The following is a 22,574-nucleotide window of genomic DNA, read 5'->3' on the forward strand; positions in this document are numbered from 1 at the left end:
TTATTCCTCTTATGTCTTCCTCTGTTTTTACTGCTAATCCTAGTGGTTCTGCTACTAGTGAATATAAGAGCGCTGATAATGGACATCCTTGCCTTATTGACCTAGTAATTTTAAAACATTCTGTTAAAAAACCATTACATTTTACTCTTGTTATTGCTCCCTATATAAAATCGTAATCCACTTGACAAAATTTTCACCAAACCCGTACGCTCTTAAAATTCCAAATAAATATTCATGTTCCACTCTGTCAAAAGCTTTTTCAAAATCCAAACTGATTACATATCCTTTTTGTTTTTTTCCTTCATATACCTTATTCTGTCTATTATGCTTATCGTTGTGTCCGCTATATCTTTCCCTTTAACTCCATACACTTGATTTGTTTCAATTATAGATGGCATTACTTCTTTCAGTCTGTTGGCTAAAACTTTTGTTAAAATTTTCAGATCTGTATTCAGCATTGTGATCGGTCTGTAATTTTTAAGTCTACTTTCTGTCCTTTTCTCTTATATATGAGTTTTATTAATCCCATCCCCATTCTCTGATTCATTTCCTCTTTCCTAAAGATCTCTTCATACACTTCTTTTAAAATACCGGTTAAAAAATCCTTAAATATCTTGTAAAATTCATTCCCTAACCCATCCAGGCCCGGGCTTTTCCCTTTATTCAGTTCACTTATTGCTCTTTTTATTTCTTCCTCACTTATCTCTTGCTCACACTCTTTTTTATCCTCCTCCCCGACTTTTGTCTTAATTTTCTTTAGTAACTTGTTTTTATCTTTATCGTTTACTCCTTCTGCCCTAAATAACTTCTCATAATATTCTTTTATGGCTTTTAAAATCCCCTCATTTGTTTCCACCATATCCCCATTTTCATTTTTTAGTTCCTTGATTGTCTGTGCCACTCCCCTTCTTCTTTCTAAGTCAAAGAAAAACTTTGTACATTTCTCTCCTTTCACTGTGTACTTTGCTTTGCTTCTTAATCTTGCCCCTTTATATTTATTTTCTTCTATTTCTTTACATTCTTCTTCCATTTCCTTAATTTTTTGCAAGTCTTTTTCATTCTTATTCATTTCCTTTTCTAATTGTTCTCTTATTTCTCTTTCCTTTCTCTTTTACATCTCTGCACCAACCCACAGTATTTTATTGTAAACTTTCTGATTTCATGTTTCACATTTTCCCACCAAATTCTTTTATCTTCTCTATACATTCCGTCTTCTTTTTCCCTTTGTAATGATCTCTTGTACACTTAAAACATAATCTTGATTCTTTAGAACCTCAGTGTTTAAAACCCATACTCCCGGACCTCTTTTCACTATGTTCCAATCTATTTGCATAAAAATAGGTTTATGATCACTTAAAGTTGTTTCTTTATACCTTATTTTCCCTAAAAACCGTTCTATATTTCTTGTACATAAAATGAAATCTATTCTTGTTTTACACATAAAATTACCCACTATTTGTCTTCTTGAAAATTCCTTTTTCTTTTCATTCCTTTCCTCCATACATCAATCAAGTTATTTTCTTCCATCAACAATTTTAACTCTTTTCGTCCTGTGTCTGTCTTAAAAGTCATTCCCTCAGCCATATCCAGTTTACTAAACACAACATTAAAATCCCCCATAATAATAATTTCCTTATATTTCCTTATACATTTTCGTAAAACATTGTAATACTCCTCTTCTCTTTCTCTTTTGTTGGTGCATGTATATTTATACCAAGTATTTTCCTATCTTCATATTCCATTTCAAACGCCATACATTTTCCAACTCCATCGTTATAAACAACATTACATGTTACATCACTGCTTTCTCTTATTAGTACTGCAACTCCTCTTCCAGTTCTATCATCACCATTATTATACAAAATCTTCCCATTCCATATTTTCCTTACTTCACTTATATGTACTTCTTTCCAGTTAGTTTCTTGCAACATAATCACATCCTCATTTTTACACATTTCCTTGACATTTTCAAATTTTCTTATATCCACTAACCCTCTAGCATTAAAAGCAACCATTCTTAAAACCATAACCCAAAAGACAGTTCTTAAAATGACATTCATGACAACCATTTCTTCATTCCATCTCCTTTAAGTCCTTTACCGCCTCATTTTTATCCACATTTTGTTTTTAACCAGTCTTTTTTTAGCTACTTCAATGTTTGGCATTACCTTTATTGGTCTTCTCCTTTTACTTGATTTCGCTGAATTTTCCTCTTCCATTCCTTTATCCATTTCCATATTCTGTTCGTTGTCCTTTTGTTCTGCTCTGTCCGTACACTTTTTTGGTCTATAGTCCTGTCCATCTTTATCTCTTTCTCTTCCTTTTTGACGTGTTTGTTCCAATTCTTTTTTTCCTTTGTCCATTCCTTCTTTAATGTCATTATTTTTTGTAGTTTCTCCTCTTGATCTATTTCTGTATCTCCTTCATGCACCTGCCCGCTCACCTGCTCCTCTTCATCCTCCTCATTCTCGATCCAGCAATTACATTTGTCTAAAACCTCTCGGCAATCCAGGCACTTAACAGCATTGCAGTCCCTTGCAAAGTGGCCTCTCCCGTCACATTTGTAGCACCTGAACTCTGGACAGTCCTTTACCATGTGATCCGGACTCATACACAGCCGACAAGTTTTCACCTGGTGACTGTGTATCACCCGGAAATATTGTGGCCCTTCCGCTGTCTCCATTTTTGTGCTATATGGCAATGAGACCACCTCTCTTGGGAACCTCACCTTTGCAAAGCGAGTGCCATCCTCTATGTTAGTGCCCGGATACACCCTTCTTTTAATCAAAGATAAGGAGTTACTCCCATTGTTCTAATTTATTTAAAATATCCTCATCATCTATGTAAGCAGGAAGGTGCATGAAAGAAACAACATAGTCCCTGTTATGCAGTCTTTTAACCTCAAAGGTTATACCTTTAATGTCCAATCCATCCATTAGTATCTCAGTGTCCTCCTCCCGCTCAAGTGTAATTTCATACTCATTTGATGGTTTTGGCCTAACAGCTAAAATCTTTCCTTCACCGATCTTCCCCGTCACTGCTTTAATTATATCCACCGCTGTCACATCGTTCACATTTTCCACATTCACAATCACCGTAGCCTCCTTTAAATATTTCCTTTCGTTGACCCTGTTCTTCATGTTTTGATCCATTTTCTTTCCAACTCGTAGTCGCTTATCCAGTCCATTGTCGCTTGCCGTGTGTGTTCCTCCTCCTTTCCAGTGTCGTTTGCCTTGTGTGTTCCTTTGTGCCGTTCCAGTGTCACTTTGCCGTGCATGTTCCTCGTGCCATTGCATTGTCGTTTGCCCCTCGTGTTCCTCGTGCCAGTCCAGTGTCATTTGCCATTAATCCGTCCATTTAAGAAAAGAGGAAAAAAGAAAAATAGAAAAGCGTAACCACCCTCCAGCAAGCAAAAAAGCTGCTGTTGGGTGGTTTTATAACTGAAAAAACAACAAAAAAAACTAACTTAAACTAAAGAAAAAGCAAAATACAAAGACAAAAATTACACCAAAATGGAGGAGAGCCTTCCTCTCCCTACTGCAGCCAACAAACTCCTATGTGCTCTCTAGCGCCAACAGGGTGGTATGGCCGTGTGGCTTGAAAGCTGCTGCAAAAGCCCCTATTTTAAGGTGAGGCACACTAAGTGCCATTATACTAGATAAGTAATGAATGAAATACAAAAAAAAATACTTCAAAATGAGCTACATTAAAGATAAGAGCATTAGTTAAGTAGTTAAAAACAGTCAAACTCTGTTTAAAGAACAGCTACTTTAAAGGCAATTGAATTAAATAAGCAGTAAGGGAAAGCAAAGAGCTGGTCAAACTTTGACCACACTAAGGGCCAGTGTATTAGATAAGTAGTGAAAAAACTCAAAAAATTACAGCACCTGGTTTTCCTAGGCAGTCTCCTATCCAAGTACTAACTAGGCCCAACTCTGCTTAGCTTCTGAGATTAGACGAGATCAGGCGTGAACAGGGCGGTGTGGCCGTGGCGAAAGCTGCTGCAAAAAGCCCCTATTTTAAGGTGAGGCACACTAAGTGCCATTATACTAGATAAGTAATGAATGAAATACAAAAAAATACTTCAAAATGAGCTACATTAAAGATAAGAGCATTAGTTAAGTAGTTAAAAACAGTCAAACTCTGTTTAAAGAACAGCTACTTTAAAGGCAATTGAATTAAATAAGCAGTAAGGGAAAGCAAAGAGCTGGTCAAACTTTGACCACACTAAGGGCCAGTGTATTAGATAAGTAGTGAAAAAACTCAAAACCTACAGCACCTGGTATTCCTAGGCAGTCTCCCATCCAAGTACTAACTAGGCCCAACTCTGCTTAGCTTCTGAGATCAGACGAGAAATTTCATACTCATTTGATGGTTTTGGCCTAACAGCTAAAATCTTTCCTTCACCGATCTTCCCCGTCACTGCTTTAATTATATCCACCGCTGTCACATCGTTCACATTTTCCACATTCACAATCACAACGTAGCCTCCTTTAAATATTTCCTTTCGTTGACCCTGTTCTTCATGTTTTGATCCATTTTCTTTCCAACTCGTAGTCGCTTATCCAGTCCATTGTCGTTTGCAGTGGCAATGTGTTCCTCCTCCCTTTCCAGTGTCGTTTGCCTTGTGTGTTCCTTACAGTGCCGTTCCAGTGTCGTTTGCCGTGCATGTTCCTCGTGCCATTGCATTGTCGTTTGCCCCTCGTGTTCCTCGTGCCAGTCCAGTGTCATTTGCCATTAATCCGTCCATTTAAGAAAAGAGGAAAAAGAAAATAGAAAAGCGTAACCACCCTCCAGCAAGCAAAAAAGCTGCTGTTGGGTGGTTTTATAACTGAAAAAATTATACAACAAAAACTAACTTAAACTAAAGAAAAAGCAAAATACAAAGACAAAAATTACACCAAAAAATGGAGGAGAGCCTTCAAACTCTCCCACACTACTGCAGCCAACAAACTCCTATGTGCTCTCTAGCGCCAACAGGGTGGTATGGCCGTAAGCGAAAGCTGCTGCAAAAAGCCCCCTATTTTAAGGTGAGGCACACTAAGTGCCATTATACTAGATAAGTAATGAATGAAATACAAAAAAAAATACTTCAAAATGAGCTACATTAAAGATAAGAGCATTAGTTAAGTAGTTCAATCTGTTTAAAGAACAATTCAATTCAAGTTTATTTGTATAGCGCTTTTTACAATGGCTATTGTTCCAAAGCAGCTTCACAAAAGCAAATTATTACAAGACAAAAGCAAATCGTTCCACAGACATAAGCAAGTCACCACACAACAGGATGCGTTACAAAACAGCTGGATGAATTACAATGTAGAAAGTCCAAGATAGATTTAGTCCAGACAGAAGGTTGAGTTTTCCTCGACGCCATCGCAGGGAAGGTCATCTCCTCACTGGGTCCACTGGAGAGGCTCGGTAACTAGATGCCTCGGGATGTACATCCCGAGGTGGAGACAAAAAGGATAATTAGAGTAGCGGCCATTCATACTATTGGGAATCACGATGTACTGTAGCATAGGTTTCTGTTAATCTTTACGAGTATGCTTTGCTAAAAGATATGTCTTTAGCCTAGACTTAAACTGAGAGAGTGTGTCTGATCCCCAGCTACATTAAAGACATTAGCAGGAAGGTTATTCCAAAGTTTAGGTGCCAAATGTGAAAACGCTCGACCACCTTTAGTAGACTTTGCTATACGAGGAACTACCAGGAGCCCTGAGTTTTGAGATCTTAGAGAGCGTGAACGGGTTGTAGCGAGACAGAAGGCTGGTCAGATAAATGGGGCTAAACCATTTAGAGCCTTGCAGGCAGGTCAGTAACAGTACTTTGTAATCAATCCGAAATGAACAGGCAGCCAGTGCAGGGAGGATAAAACTGGGGTTATGTGATCATATTTCCTTGTCCTGGTTAAGTTAAAAACAGTCAAACTCTGTTTAAAGAACAGCTACTTTAAAGGCAATTGAATTAAATAAGCAGTAAGGGAAAGCAAAGAGCTGGTCAAACTTTGACCACACTAAGGGCCAGTGTATTAGATAAGTAGTGAAAAACTCAAAAATTACAGCACCTGGTATTCCTAGGCAGTCTCCCATCCAAGTACTAACTAGGCCCAACTCTGCTTAGCTTCTGCAATCAGACGAGATCAGGCGTGAACAGTGTGGTATGGCCGCAAGCTAAAGCTGCTGCAAAAGTCCCTATTTTTAAGGTGAGGCACACTAAGTGCCATTATACTAGATAAGTAATGAATGAAATACAAAAAAAAAATACTTCAAAATGAGTTACATTAAAGATAAGAGCATTAGTTAAGTAGTTAAAAACAGTCAAACTCTGTTTAAAGAAGAGCTACATTAAAGGCAATTGAATTAAATAAGCAGTAAGGCAAAGCAAAGAGCTGGTCAAACTTTGACCACACTAAGGGCCAGTGTATTAGACAAGTAGTGAAAAAACTCAAAAACTTACAGCACCTGGTATTCCTAGGCAGTCTCCCATCCAAGTACTAACTAGGCCCAACTCTGCTTAGCTTCTGAGATCAGACGAAATCAGGCGTGAACAGGGTGGTATGGCCGTAAGCGAAAGCTGCTGCAAAAAGCCCCCTATTTTAAGGTGAGGCACACTAAGTGCCATTATACTAAAGTAATGAATGAAATACAAAAAAAAAAATACTTCAAAATGAGCTACATTAAATATAAGAGCATTAGTTAAGTAATTAAAAACAGTCAAACTCTGTTTAAAGAACAGCTACTTTAAAGGCAATTGAATTAAATAAGCAGTAAGGGAAAGCAGAGCTGGTCAAACTTTGACCACACTAAGGGCCAAAAGCAAAGAGCTGGTCAAACTTTGACCACACTAAGGGCCAGTGTATTAGATAAGTAGTGAAAAAACTTAAAAACTTACAGCACCTGGTATTCCTAGGCAGGATCCCATCCAAGTACTAACTAGGCCCAACTCTGCTTAGCTTCTGATATCAGACGAGATCAGGTGTGAATTTTTTTTTTTTTTTTTTTTTTTATTATTTTTTACACAAACGATACAAACTACAATAAACCACCTGAAGGGGGAACCCTTTTACATGGGGAGTACACCTTTGTAAAATTAAACATAAAATTAACATACATAGGTTCCGACATCCGACTCTTTTAAAACATACATAAAATCAACTGTCGTCATCAGGCATCTTCCAGTCAAATTCTTCAAAGATCTTATATACATCATAAGTAAAAATGTGATAAAAGTCATTGAGTTTTCCCAAGTTCTTGTAGTAACAATACAAATATTTCAGATAGTTTTCAGCTTTTTTCTTCAATATTCTTTCAATATCCAAGACAGATTTCTCTCTTTTTGCCACCACCCTTCTCTCCCATATTGCTCCTTTCATTAGCATGACAAGAAGATTAATGATTTTGCTATTTTTACACTCCTTATATTCACCCAACATTACAATTTTATTCCATTCTGATTCGTCTTCATAGTGCTCTCCTTTCAAAAGTTCAAACAGTCTTTTGCATTTAGTTTTTAAAATGTCCAGTTCTTTGCAATATAAAAACAGGTGCAGGAAGCCTTCATCCTCTTTGTTGCACACCTTACAGATGGAGCTCTGCTCCATTCCAATCTTGTGTAAAATCACGTCTGTAAAAATAGCTTTGTGTCTGATTAAAAATTCCAGGTTTCCCAGTTTCGTTTCAACTATCCTTCCTTTTATGTTACTCCATATGTTTTCTTCTTTCAAGTCTTTATATTTCTGCTTCCAATAGTCATTTGCTTTAGGTTTCTTAAAAATCGTATCTCTAAAAACACCATAAAACATTTTGACAGTACATTCCTTGAAAATATGTAGTTTCTCTCTCTCTAAAAATAGCGTTCACATCTTTCTCCGGTTCACCTGGCTCCATATTTTCAATTTTTTTCAATCCAGTCTTTTGGTATTGCGTTTTTAATCATGCAGTACTTATTTATGATTTCTTGTTTGGTATAGTCCTCCTTAGCTTCTTCCATAGTGTCAAAAACATATTGAACTGGTAAAAATCCTCTTTGAACTCATACAGAACATCTCTTACTCTCGCTATCCCCACATCCCACCATTTCTTAAAAACAACTCTTTTCCTTGATTCACAATATTCTTGTTTAAAAACAATGGTTGATTTAAAATGTCCTCTCGTCCCTTCGGGATGTAATGCACATGCTTTAAAAACTCTCCCCAGGCACTCAACTGTTCCTTGTAAAAATCTGGCAAATCTTTCCACATCCAGTTTTTCGTTCTCATCCATAAAATATTCTCCCCATATTGACATTGCCACATTTGTTTAAAAATACAACATAGTTTTTTTCCAAACAGTTTCAATTCTTGCATCCAGATATTTCTTCACCAGTTTAACTCTCAAACATTTCTTCCTTTGTGCAACATCAATAAGACCCAAGCCGCCTTTCTCAACAGCCCCTACAAAGGTGTCATACGCAATCCTCGGTGGCTTTCCTCCCATAAATACTCAGTAAAACATTTTTTCAATCTTTTTCAACCCACAGAGGCATACTTGTAACATATAAAAATAACAAATCTTTGAAGTCATTAAAACATTCAAAATTAAGACCTTTCCTTTCAAGCACAGATTTCTTGTTTTCCACCAGTTCATCCTTCTTTCAATATCTCCTAAAATTCCTTCCCACATGATCTCATTTGTTTTCTTGTCATCCTCTCCCATGCTAACTCCTAAAATCTTCATTTCCTTAACTTCTTTAAAGTTAAAAGTGTCTGTTAAGGCTGGGGCTTCGCCAAATCTCATGTACATTGTTTTATCCTCATTTATTTTCCCCCCGGATTTATTACAGAATTCCTGAACTACGTCCATAGCCACCTTAACACTATGTACGTCTCTTACTATTAACGTTGTGTCATCTGCGTATTGGAAAATCCTATTCTCTGATCTACCTCCTTCAATATCGATTCCTCTCACATTCTTCTCTCCTCTTACTGCTAAGCCCAGAGGCTCTGCCACCAAGGAATATAAAAGCGCTGAAAGGGGACATCCCTGCCTTACAGATCTTGTGAGCTTAAAACATTTAGTTAAAAAACCATTGCATTTAATCCTCGTCACCACTCCTTTGTATAAAATCTTAATCCATCTGATAAAATTTTCCCCGAAGCCAAAACTCTTTAAAATCCCAAATAAAAACTGATGCTCCACTCGGTCGAAAGCTTTTTCAAATCAAGACTTACAATGTAACCTTCCAGATTTTTGTCCTTTATATAACTTATTGTGTCCCTAATACTAATTGTAGTATCTGATATATCTCTGCCTTTCACTCCCTATGCTTGATTTGTCTTGATAATTTTTGGCATCACCTCCTTTAGTCTATTAGCTAAAACCTTAGATAAAATTTTTAAGTCAGTGTTCAACATTGTCAAAGGTCTGTAATTTTTCAATTCTTTTTATCTCCTTTCTTCTTATAAATAATTTTCATTAAACCCATACTCATTCTTAAATTCATGTGTCCCTTATTAAAAATGTCATCATACACTTCCTTTAAAATGCCAATTAAAATACCCTTGAAAACAATATAAAATTCATTGCCTAGACCATCAATTCCTGGACTTTTATTCCTGTTCAATTCGTTAATGGCTCTTTCTATTTCTCCTTCATTTATTTCCATATCGCAAGCTTCTTTGTCTTCTTTTTCAACTTTTGTTTCAATTATGTTGAACAATTCTTCACATTCATCTTGCACCCCTTCAGTTGTAAAAGTTTCTCATAATACATTTTTATCTCTTCTAGTATTTCTTTGTTATCCTTTATTTCTTCTCCATACTCATTTTTAATAGCTGTTATCATTTCAGCTTTCCCCTTCCTCTTTTCTAGATTAAAGAAAAATTTTGTACATTTCTCTCCTTCCACTATATATCTAGCTTTACTTCTTAAACGTGCACCTTCATATTTTTCTTCTTCTAAAACTTTAAGTTTATCTTCCAGATCTTTTATTTTTGACACATTCTTCTCATTATTCTGATTAAGCTCCCTTTCTAAGTTCTCTCTTGTTTTTATTTCTGTGTACCTTTTACATCTCTCCACCGATCTACAAAACTGTATAGTATGTCTTTTAATTAGAAACTTAACGTTTTCCCACCATATCCTTTTATCTTCCACATACATTTCATTCTGTTTTTCTTTTTCTATCAATTCTTTTATGTCTTGGACATAGCTGTCTCTTTTTAAAACCTCAGCATTTAAAACCCAAACACCTGGCCCCCTTTTAATCGTGCTCCAGTCCACTTTCATAAATAGTGGCTTATGGTCACTAAACTTGTTTCCTCATATCTCATATCTTCAATAAAACCCTCTACATTTCTTGAACACAAAATAAAATCAATTCTCGTTTGGCACATAAAATTCCCTACCATTTGCCTTCTAGAATATTGTCTTCTTTTCCCATTTCTCTCTCTCTCCACACATCTACCATATTATTGTTTTTCATCAACAAATTCAATTCCTTCCTTCCTGTATCGGTTTTAAAAACCATTCCGTCAGCCATATCTAACTTGCTTAAAACAGTATTAAAATCCCCAATACAATAGCATACTTATATTTCATTAAAAATATCCTTAGATCCTTAAAAATCCCTCTTTTCCTTCTCTTCAACAGGCGCATGGACATTTACCACAATTACTTTGTTGTCATCATGTTCCATTTCTATTGCCAAACATTTCCCTACATCATCTTTGTAAACAACTTTGTAAACCACATTCGTGTTTCTTCTTATTAAAAAAGGCCACCCCTCTGCCATATCTTTTATCCTCATTGCTGCATAATATATCACCATCCCATCTTTTGCTTATTTCACATTTGTGCTTTTCTCTCCAGTTTGTTTCTTGCAATACTATTACATCTACATTTTTAAACATCTCTTTCACCTTTTCAAACTTGTTAAAATCTAAGAGCCCTCTGGCATTAAATGTAGCCAGACTTAAAACCATAAAAAATGAATAAATAAAAACGTTCATAAAACCAATGTCTTTAGCTTGTGTCATCCAAACCCTTTAACAGTTCAAATCGATTCTTTAAAAAGTCTTTGTTAGCATTTCTTTTCTTTATCCCATCTAAACTGGGTTTTACCTTGATTTGACGTTTTCTTATGCTTATTTTTGATGTTCCTACTGCCATTTCTTCTGTGTCGTCTTTAACATCCTCATCTGCATCCGAAATATCCTCAAAGTCCCTAGTAATGTCGATCGGTGCCAAAATTCCTTCTGTCTGTTTCGCTTGTGCATGCTGGTCTTTTTGTTCCTCCATGATTTTACATCGTCTGTCTTGTGATTGTCTGTCCTCCTCATTCTTCTCTGTCTCATCAATAATGTTTTGAACTTCAGTCTTCTCCATTTGTTTCAAACGTTCATTGTCCATATGTTCTCCAACCCCCTGGCCCTCAATAATGTCTTTGCCCGCCGCTTGATTTTCTCTTTGCTGTGGTAAGCCTTCTTCTTGTTCGACTACGCTGTCCCGCTCATGCACCTGCCCACTCACATGAGTCTCTTCATCCACATACCAACAATCACACTTATTTAAAACCTTTTTACAATCCGGGCACTTAACCGCATTGCAATCCCTGGCAAAATGTCCTCTCTCCTCACACTTAAAGCACTTAAAATCTGGGCAGTCTTTCAAGACGTGCTCAGGGCTCATGCACAGCCGACAGGTTTTAACCTGATGGCTGTGCATCACCCTAAAATACTGAAGCCCTTCAGCTGTTTCCAGCCTTGTGCTGTACGGAGAGACACTACTTCCTTGGGAAGCGACATTTTACAAATCGTGTGCCATCTTCAACAGTTGTGCCCGGATAAACACGTCTCTTGATGTCCGAAATAGGGGTAACTCCCCACCCTTGCAGTTTATCTAAAAATATCTGATCGTCAATGTAAGCGGGCATGTGCATGAATGAGACAACGTAGTCTCTGTTTTGCAACCTCTTTACTTCGCACAGTGTCTCTTTTATCATTAAACCTTCAACCAACAGATCAACATCGTCGATATTCTCTAATGTCACTTCATTCCTTATTTTGTTTAGGTCTTACCGCCAAGACATTTCCTTTGCCGACCTTTTCCGTTACAGCTTTTATGATGTCCTCAGCCCTCGCATTCACATTACAGATGTCCACCGTCACAGTTGCTTCTTTCAGGTAATCCTTCTTTGACTTGTTTCTCTTTTGTTTCCTTATCTTTTGCATTCCCATCTCGTCGTTTATTTCCAGTTCCGTGTTCATTAACCAATTCTGTTTCTCCAGCCAAGTCCAAGTTCATAGCCATCTGTCCGTCCGCCATAGATGAAAGAGAAAAAAAAAAAAAAACTGAATAAAACCACCTTCCAGACAGCACTAGGCTGCTGTTAGGTGGTTTAAACACTCACAAAACACACAAAAAACTAAATTAAAGTCCGAAAAAGTTCACAAAATAAACACTAATAATAAACACAAAATGGAGGAGAGCCTTCCTCTCCCAACTACTGCCAAGTCACTTTCTGTGTGCTCTCTAGCGCCAACAGGGTGGTATGGCCGTAAGCAAAAGCTGCTGCTAAAGGCCCCCTATTTTAAGGTGAGGCACACTAAGTGCCATTATACTAGATAAGTAATGAATGAAATACAAAAAAAAAAAATACTTCAAAATGAGCTACATTAAAGATAAGAGCATTAGTTAAGTAGTTAAAAACAGTCAAACTCTGTTTAAAGAACAGCTACTTTAAAGGCAATTTAATTAAATAAGCAGTAAGGGAAAGCAAAGAGCTGGTCAAACTTTGACCACACTAAGGGCCAGTGTATTAGATAAGTAGTGAAAAAACTCAAAACTTACAGCACCTGGTATTCCTAGGCAGTCTCCCATCCAAGTACTAACTAGGCCCAACTCTGCTTAGCTTCTGAGATCAGACTAGATCAGGCGTGAACAGGGTGGTATGGCCGTAAGCAAAAGCTGCTGCAAAAGCCCCTATTTTAAGGTGAGGCACACTAAGTGCCATTATACTAGATAAGTGATGAATGAAATACAAAAAAAAATACTTCAAAATGAGCTACATTAAAGATAAGAGCATTAGTTAAGTAGTTAAAAACAGTCAAACTCTGTTTAAAGAACAGCTACTTTAAAGGCAATTGAATTAAATAAGCAGTAAGGGAAAGCAAAGAGCTGGTCAAACTTTGACCACACTAAGGGCCAGTGTATTAGATAAGTAGTGAAAAACTCAAAACTTACAGCACCTGGTATTCCTAGGCAGTCTCCCATCCAAGTACTAACTAGGCCCAACTCTGCTTAGCTTCTGAGATCAGACGAGATCAGGCGTGAACAGGGTGGTATGGCCGTAAGCAAAAGCTGCTGCAAAAAGCCCCCTATTTTAGAGTGAGGCACACTAAGTGCCATTATACTAGATAAGTGATGAATGAAATACAAAAAAAAAAATACATCAAAATGAGCTACATTAAAGATAAAAGCATTAGTTAAGTAGTTAAAAACAGTCAAACTCTGTTTAAAGAACAGCTACTTTAAAGGCAATTGAATTAAATAAGCAGTAAGGAAAGCAAAGAGCTGGTCAAACTTTGACCACACTAAGGGCCAGTGTATTAGATAAGTAGTGAAAAAACTCAAAAAGTTACAGCACCTGGTATTCCTAGGCAGTCTCCCATGCAAGTACTAACCAGGCCCAACTCTGCTTAGCTTCTGAGATCAGACGACATCAGGCGTGAACAGGGTGGTATGGCCGTGAAGCTAAAGCTGTTGCAAAAAGCCCCCTATTTTAAGGTGAGGCACACTAAGTCCCATTATACTAGATAAGTAATGAATGAAATACAAAAAAATACTTCAAAATGAGCTACATTAAAGATAAGAGCATTAGTTAAGTAGTTAAAAACAGTCAAACTCTGTTTAAGGAACAGCTACTTTAAAGGCAATTGAATTAAATAAGCAGTAAGGGAAAGCAAAGAGCTGGTCAAACTTTGACCACACTAAGGGCCAGTGTATTAGATAAGTAGTGAAAAAACTCAAAAACTTACAGCACCTGGTATTCCTAGGCAGTCTCCCATCCAAGTACTAACTAGGCCCAACTCTGCTTAGCTTCTGAGATCAGACGAGAATTTTTTTTTTTTTTTTTTTTTTTTTTTTTATTAGAAAAATATGATAAAAACATAAAGTTTACAATTCATCACTTAGTCCATCCAGTACAGCAAGTCTCTTTCTATACACTTTGTATTTTCACATTTTCTTCAATTAAATAAAATACATTAAATACTAAAAAGAAAAAACATCATCAAAATCATTCTGTTACTGGCATTTTTAAATCAAACTTTTTACAAACATTGTACATATCTGAATCAAACACTTTGTAAAAGTCTTGCAATTTGTTTTCTTGCTTAAAATAACAATGTAAATGTTCTACATATTTCTCAAACTTCCTTTTGAAAACATTCCATACATCTATTACATTTTCCTGTTTTTTTGCCTCTGCTCTTCTTTCCCATATTGCACATTTCATTAGCATGACAATCAAATTTATCATCTTTTTGTGTTTACACTTTTCTTCTATACCCAACAATATCACTCTGCTCCATTCTATTTTTTTCTCTTTTTGTTCCCCTCTTAACATTTCGATTAGTCTTTTACAGGTTTCATTAAAAATGTCCAATTCTCTGCAATTTAAAAACAAGTGTAAAAAATTTTCGTTTTCAGCATTGCAGACTTTACATCTTTCACTTGGTTCCATTCCTATTTTTTTCAATAAAACATCAGTAAAAACCGCTTTGTGCCTAATAAGAAACTCTAAGCTTTCCAGTCGTGCATCTATCATTCTTCCTTTCATGTTATTCCAAATGTCATCTTCCTTAAGATCTTCAAATTTCTGTACCCAATACATATTGACGACAGGTTTCTTAAAGATTCCCTCTCTAAAGAAATCATAAATCATTTTGACCGTGCATTCTTTAAAATAAAATTGTTTTTCTCCCAACTTCACAAATACCTCTTTCTCTTGCTGCTCTTCTTCCATGTTTTCTATTTGTTTTATCCACTCTTTGGGTATTGCTTCTTTTATTACTTCATATTTATTTCTTATTTCTGTTTTATTAAAATCCTCTTTAGCCTCTTCCATTGCGTCTATTATGTGCTGCATTGGTAAAAACCCTCCTTAAATTCATATAAAACATCTCTGATTCTTGTGATCCCAACATCCCACCATTTCTTATAAAAAATCTCTTTCCCTTGGTTTAAAATGCCATTGTTTAGAAATAAAGGCTGATTTAAAATGCTCTCTCGACCTTGTGGATTAAAATTAACATTAATTAAAAATTTCCCCAGGCGCTCATCAGTTCTTTATAAAAATCTGGCAACACTTCCACCATCCAATTCTTAGTTTTCATCCATAAAATATTGTCTCCCAAATTAAAATTGCCACATTTGTTTAAAAATATTCCATTGTCTTTTTCCATGCTGCTTTGTTTCCCTCATCTAGGTATTTTTTATTATTTTCACTCTTAAGCTATTTTTTTTCTTTGTTCCACATCAATTAATCCCATCCCTCCCTTCCCTGCCTCTCCTATTAATGTACTGTATGAAATTCTTGGCGGTTTGCCATTCCATAAAAAATCTAAAAAACATTTTTTCAGCCTTTTTTCCACCCACATTGGCATTGCAGTCACATACAAAACATACCACAACTTTGTCACCATTAGCACATTTAAAATTAAAACTTTTCCTTTTAAACTTAACGTTCTCAATTTCCAAAAATTAGCCTTCTTTCAATTCCTCCTAGTATTTCTTCCCACATTACTTCTTTAACATTTTTTCGTTTTTTCCATTAAAACACCTAAAATCTTTACTTCTTCCGTTTCTTTAAAATTAAAACAATCCGTTACACCAACCACTCCTCCAAATCTCATATATACCGTTTTCTCTTCATTTATCTTGCCTCCTGATCCCCTACAAAACGTCTGTACCACTTCCATTACTTTTTTAACACTCTCTATATCCTTAACAATTATGGTTGTATCATCTGCATATTGAAATATTTTTTCATTTCCCCCACTTCCTTCAATGCTTATTCCTCTTATGTCTTCCTCTGTTTTTACTGCTAATCCTAGTGGTTCTGCTACTAGTGAATATAAGAGCGCTGATAATGGACATCCTTGCCTTATTGACCTAGTAATTTTAAAACATTCTGTTAAAAAACCATTACATTTTACTCTTGTTATTGCTCCCCTATATAAAATCGTAATCCACTTGACAAAATTTTCACCAAACCCGTACGCTCTTAAAATTCCAAATAAATATTCATGTTCCACTCTGTCAAAAGCTTTTTCAAAATCCAAACTGATTACATATCCTTTTTGTTTTTTTCTTCATATACCTTATTCTGTCTATTATGCTTATCGTTGTGTCCGCTATATCTTTCCCTTTAACTCCATACACTTGATTTGTTTCAATTATAGATGGCATTACTTCTTTCAGTCTGTTGGCTAAAACTTTTGTTAAAATTTTCAGATCTGTATTCAGCATTGTGATCGGTCTGTAATTTTTTAAGTCTACTTTCTCTCCTTTTCTCTTATATATGAGTTTTATTAATCCCATCCCCATTCTCTGATTCATTTCCTCTTTCCTAAAGATCTCTTCATACACTTCTTTTAAAATACCGGTTAAAAAATCCTTAAATATCTTGTAAAATTCATTCCCTAACCCATCCAGGCCCGGCTTTTCCCTTTATTCAGTTCACTTATTGCTCTTTTTATTTCTTCCTCACTTATCTCTTGCTCACACTCTTTTTTATCCTCCTCCCCGACTTTTGTCTTAATTTTCTTTAGTAACTTGTTTTTATCTTTATCGTTTACTCCTTCTGCCCTAAATAACTTCTCATAATATTCTTTTATGGCTTTTAAAATCCCCTCATTTGTTTCCACCATATCCCCATTTTCATTTTTTAGTTCCTTGATTGTCTGTGCCACTCCTTTCTTCTTTCTAAGTCAAAGAAAAACTTTGTACATTTCTCTCCTTCCTGTGTACTTTGCTTTGCTTCTTAATCTTGCCCCTTTATATTTATTTTCTTCTATTTCTTTACATTCTTCTTCCATTTCCTTAATTTTTTGCAAGTCTTTTTCATTCTTATTCATTTCCTTTTCTAATTGTTCTCTTATTTCTCTTTCCTTTCTCTTTTTACATCTCTGCACCAACCCACAGTATTTTATTGTAAACTTTCTGATTTCATGTTTCACATTTTCCCACCAAATTCTTTTATCTTCTCTATACATTCCGTCTTCTTTTTCCCTTGTAATGATCTCTTGTACACTTAAAACATAATCTTGATTCTTTAGAACCTCAGTGTTTAAAACCCATACTCCCGGACCTCTTTTCACTATGTTCCAATCTATTTGCATAAAAATAGGTTTATGATCACTTAAAGTTGTTTCTTTATACCTTATTTTCCCTAAAAACCGTTCTATATTTCTTGTACATAAAATGAAATCTATTCTTGTTTTACACATAAAATTACCCACTATTTGTCTTCTTGAAAATTCCTTTTTCTTTTCATTCCTTTCCCTCCATACATCAATCAAGTTATTTTCTTCCATCAACAATTTTAACTCTTTTCGTCCTGTGTCTGTCTTAAAAGTCATTCCCTCAGCCATATCCAGTTTACTAAACACAACATTAAAATCCCCCATAATAATAATTTCCTTATATTTCCTTATACATTTTCGTAAAACATTGTAATACTCCCTCTTCTCTTTCTCTTTTGTTGGTGCATGTATATTTATACCAAGTATTTTCCTATCTTCATATTCCATTTCAAACGCCATACATTTTCCAACTCCATCGTTATAAACAACATTACATGTTACATCACTGCTTTCTCTTATTAGTACTGCAACTCCTCTTCCAGTTCTATCATCACCATTATTATACAAAATCTTCCCATTCCATATTTTCCTTACTTCACTTATATGTACTTCTTTCCAGTTAGTTTCTTGCAACATAATCACATCCTCATTTTTACACATTTCCTTGACATTTTCAAATTTTCTTATATCCACTAACCCTCTAGCATTAAAAGCAACCATTCTTAAAACCATAACCCAAAAGACAGTTCTTAAAATGACATTCATGACAACCATTTCTTCATTCCATCTCCTTTAAGTCCTTTACCGCCTCATTTTTATCCACATTTTGTTTTTTAACCAGTCTTTTTTTAGCTACTTCAATGTTTGGCATTACCTTTATTGGTCTTCTCCTTTTACTTGATTTCGCTGAATTTTCCTCTTCCATTCCTTTATCCATTTCCATATTCTGTTCGTTGTCCTTTTGTTCTGCTCTGTCCGGTACACTTTTTTGGTCTATAGTCCTGTCCATCTTTATCTCTTTCTCTTCCTTTTGACGTGTTTGTTCCAATTCTTTTTTTCCTTTGTCCATTCCTTCTTTAATGTCATTATTTTTTGTAGTTTCTCCCTCTTGATCTATTTCTGTATCTCCTTCATGCACCTGCCCGCTCACCTGCTCCTCTTCATCCTCCTCATTCTCGATCCAGCAATTACATTTGTCTAAAACCTCTCGGCAATCCAGGCACTTAACAGCATTGCAGTCCCTTGCAAAGTGGCCTCTCCCGTCACATTTGTAGCACCTGAACTCTGGACAGTCCTTTACCATGTGATCCGGACTCATACACAGCCGACAAGTTTTCACCTGGTGACTGTGTATCACCCGGAAATATTGTGGCCCTTCCGCTGTCTCCATTTTTGTGCTATATGGCAATGAGACCACCTCTCTTGGGAACCTCACCTTTGCAAAGCGAGTGCCATCCTCTATGTTAGTGCCCGGATACACCCTTCTTTTAATCAAAGATAAGGGAGTTACTCCCCATTGTTCTAATTTATTTAAAATATCCTCATCATCTATGTAAGCAGGAAGGTGCATGAAAGAAACAACATAGTCCCTGTTATGCAGTCTTTTAACCTCAAAGGTTATACCTTTAATGTCCAATCCATCCATTAGTATCTCAGTGTCCTCCTCCCGCTCAAGTGTAATTTCATACTCATTTGATGGTTTTGGCCTAACAGCTAAAATCTTTCCTTCACCGATCTTCCCCGTCACTGCTTTAATTATATCCACCGCTGTCACATCGTTCACATTTTCCACATTCACAATCACCGTAGCCTCCTTTAAATATTTCCTTTCGTTGACCCTGTTCTTCATGTTTTGATCCATTTTCTTTCCAACTCGTAGTCGCTTATCCAGTCCATTGTCGTTTGCCGTGTGTGTTCCTCCTCCCTTTCCAGTGTCGTTTGCCTTGTGTGTTCCTTGTGCCGTTCCAGTGTCGTTTGCCGTGCATGTTCCTCGTGCCATTGCATTGTCGTTTGCCCCTCGTGTTCCTCGTGCCAGTCCAGTGTCATTTGCCATTAATCCGTCCATTTAAGAAAAGAGGAAAAAAGAAAAATAGAAAAGCGTAACCACCCTCCAGCAAGCAAAAAGCTGCTGTTGGGTGGTTTTATAACTGAAAAAACAACAAAAACTAACTTAAACTAAAGAAAAAAGCAAAATACAAACACAAAAAATTACACCAAAATGGAGGAGAGCCTTCCTCTCCCTACTGCAGCCAACAAACTCCTATGTGCTCTCTAGCGCCAACAGGGTGGTATGGCCGTAAGCGAAAGCTGCTGCAAAAAGCCCCCTATTTTAAGGTGAGGCACACTAAGTGCCATTATACTAGATAAGTAATGAATGAAATACAAAAAAAAAAATACTTCAAAATGAGCTACATTAAAGATAAGAGCATTAGTTAAGTAGTTAAAAACAGTCAAACTCTGTTTAAAGAACAGCTACTTTAAAGGCAATTGAATTAAATAAGCAGTAAGGGAAAGCAAAGAGCTGGTCAAACTTTGACCACACTAAGGGCCAGTGTATTAGATAAGTAGTGAAAAAACTCAAAAAATTACAGCACCTGGTATTCCTAGGCAGTCTCCCATCCAAGTACTAACTAGGCCCAACTCTGCTTAGCTTCTGAGATCAGACGAGATCAGGCGTGAACAGGGTGGTATGGCCGTAAGCGAAAAAGCTGCTGCAAAAGCCCCCTATTTTAAGGTGAGGCACACTAAGTGCCATTATACTAGATAAGTAATGAATGAAATACAAAAAAAAATACTTCAAAATGAGCTACATTAAAGATAAGAGCATTAGTTAAGTAGTTAAAAACAGTCAAACTCTGTTTAAAGAACAGCTACTTTAAAGGCAATTGAATTAAATAAGCAGTAAGGGAAAGCAAAGAGCTGGTCAAACTTTGACCACACTAAGGGCCAGTGTATTAGATAAGTAGTGAAAAAACTCAAAACTTACAGCACCTGGTATTCCTAGGCAGTCTCCCATCCAAGTACTAACTAGGCCCAACTCTGCTTAGCTTCTGAGATCAGACGAAATTTCATACAGGGTTGATGGTTTTGGCCTAACTGCTGCAAATCTTTCCTTTACCGTGAGGCACACTAAGTGCCATTATATCCATAAGCTGTGACATCGCTCACATTTTCTTCATTCTACAATCAAGATAAGAGCATTAGTTAAATATTTAAAAACAGTCAACCTCTGTTTAAAGAACATGTACTTTGATCCATTTGAATTAAAACTGTAGTCGCAAAGAGCTGTCCATTGACCACACTAAGGGCCAGTGTATGATAAGTAGTCCTCAAAACTTACAGTGTCTGGTTTCCTTGTGTGTTCCTTTCCAAGTACTAACTAGGCCCAACGTTTGCAAAGCTCTGTTCCTCGTGATCATTGCAGGTCGTTTGCCCGTGTTCCTCGTGCAAGTCCAGTGTCATTTGCCATTAATCCGCCATTATAAGAAAAGAATGAATGAAAAAGAAAAATAGAAAATGAGTTAACCACCCTCCAGCAAGCAAAAAAACTGCTGTTGGGTGGTTTTACTTTAAAGGCAACTGAAAAAAAACAACAAAAACTAAGAGCTAAACTTTGACCACACTAAAGAAAAAAGCAAAATACAAAGACAAAAAAACTTACACCAAAATGGAGGAGAGCCTTCCAGCTCCCTCTCCCATCCAAGTACTAACTAGGCCCAACTCTGCTTAGCTTCTGAGATCAGACTAGATCAGCCGTGAACAGGGTGGTATGGCCGTAGCTAAAGCTGCTGCAAAAGCCCCTATTTTAAGGTGAGGCACACTAAGTGCCATTATACTAGATAAGTAATGAATGAAATACAAAAAAAAAAATACTTCAAAATGAGCTACATTAAAGATAAGAGCATTAGTTAAGTAGTTAAAAACAGTCAAACTCTGTTTAAAGAACAGCTACTTTAAAGGCAATTGAATTAAATAAGCAGTAAGGGAAAGCAAAGAGCTGGTCAAACTTTGACCACACTAAGGGCCAGTGTATTAGATAAGTAGTGAAAAAACTCAAAAATTACAGCACCTGGTATTCCTAGGCAGTCTCCCATCCAAGTACTAACTAGGCCCAACTCTGCTTAGCTTCTGAGATCAGACGAGATCAGGCGTGAACAGGTGGTATGGCCGTAAGCTAAAGCTGCTGCAAAAAGCCCTATTTTAAGGTGAGGCACACTAAGTGCCATTATACTAGATAAGTAATGAATGAAATACAAAAAAAAATACTTCAAAATGAGCTACATTAAAGATAAGAGCATTAGTTAAGTAGTTAAAAACAGTCAAACTCTGTTTAAAGAACAGCTACTTTAAAGGCAATTGAATTAAATAAGCAGTAAGGGAAAGCAAAGAGCTGGTCAAACTTTGACCACACTAAGGGCCAGTGTATTAGATAAGTAGTGAAAAAACTCAAAACTTACAGCACCTGGTATTCCTAGGCAGTCTCCCATCCAAGTACTAACTAGGCCCAACTCTGCTTAGCTTCTGAGATCAGGCGTGAACAGGGTGGTGGTGGTATGGCCGTGCGAAAGCTGCTGCAAAAAGCCCCTATTTTAAGGTGAGGCACACTATACTGCCATTATACTAGATAAGTAGTATGAATGATACAAAAAAATACAAAAAAAAAAATACTTCAAAATGAGCTACATTAAAGATAAGAGCATTAGTTAAGTAGTTAAAAACAGTCAAACTCTGTTTAAAGAACAGCTACTTTAAAGGCAATTGAATTAAATAAGCAGTAAGGGAAAGCAAAGAGCTGGTCAAACTTTGACCACACTAAGGGCCAGTGTATTAGATAAGTAGTGAAAAAACTCAAAAACTTACAGCACCTGGTATTCCTAGGCAGTCTCCCATCCAAGTACTAACTAGGCCCAACTCTGCTTAGCTTCTGAGATCAGACGACATCAGGCGTGAACAGGGTGGTATGGCCGTAAGCGAAAGCTGCTGCAAAAAGCCCCTATTTTAAGGTGAGGCACACTAAGTGCCATTATACTAGATAAGTAATGAATGAAATACAAAAAAAAAAAAATACTTCAAAATGAGCTACATTAAAGATAAGAGCATTAGTTAAGTAGTTAAAAACAGTCAAACTCTGTTTAAAGAACAGCTACTTTAAAGGCAATTGAATTAAATAAGCAGTAAGGGAAAGCAAAGAGCTGGTCAAACTTTGACCACACTAAGGGCCAGTGTATTA

At 36.4% G+C, this 22,574-nt stretch overlaps 1 non-coding gene and 8 pseudogenes across 1 annotated transcript; all 9 read right to left on the bottom strand.

Annotated features, from left to right (window-relative positions):
- Window positions 1-3,875: 3,875 nt before the first annotated feature.
- Window positions 3,876-3,994, bottom strand: LOC122337178 (annotated as a pseudogene).
- A 2,058-nt stretch (window positions 3,995-6,052) lies between these two features.
- LOC122337150 lies at window positions 6,053-6,171 on the bottom strand (annotated as a pseudogene).
- Window positions 6,172-6,449: 278 nt separating this feature from the next.
- Window positions 6,450-6,568, bottom strand: LOC122337071 (annotated as a pseudogene).
- A 6,252-nt stretch (window positions 6,569-12,820) lies between these two features.
- Window positions 12,821-12,939, bottom strand: LOC122337094 (annotated as a pseudogene).
- A 274-nt stretch (window positions 12,940-13,213) lies between these two features.
- LOC122337217 lies at window positions 13,214-13,332 on the bottom strand. The gene has a single exon (XR_006249461.1). It is a non-coding gene; the product is annotated as a 5S ribosomal RNA (ribosomal RNA).
- A 279-nt stretch (window positions 13,333-13,611) lies between these two features.
- On the bottom strand, window positions 13,612-13,730 carry LOC122337159 (annotated as a pseudogene).
- Window positions 13,731-19,926: 6,196 nt separating this feature from the next.
- On the bottom strand, window positions 19,927-20,045 carry LOC122337068 (annotated as a pseudogene).
- A 1,356-nt stretch (window positions 20,046-21,401) lies between these two features.
- On the bottom strand, window positions 21,402-21,519 carry LOC122337120 (annotated as a pseudogene).
- A 678-nt stretch (window positions 21,520-22,197) lies between these two features.
- LOC122337107 lies at window positions 22,198-22,316 on the bottom strand (annotated as a pseudogene).
- Window positions 22,317-22,574: the final 258 nt, after the last annotated feature.

This window comes from Puntigrus tetrazona, unplaced genomic scaffold (genome assembly GCF_018831695.1).
Source record: "Puntigrus tetrazona isolate hp1 unplaced genomic scaffold, ASM1883169v1 S000000970, whole genome shotgun sequence".
NCBI lineage: Eukaryota > Metazoa > Chordata > Actinopteri > Cypriniformes > Cyprinidae > Puntigrus > Puntigrus tetrazona.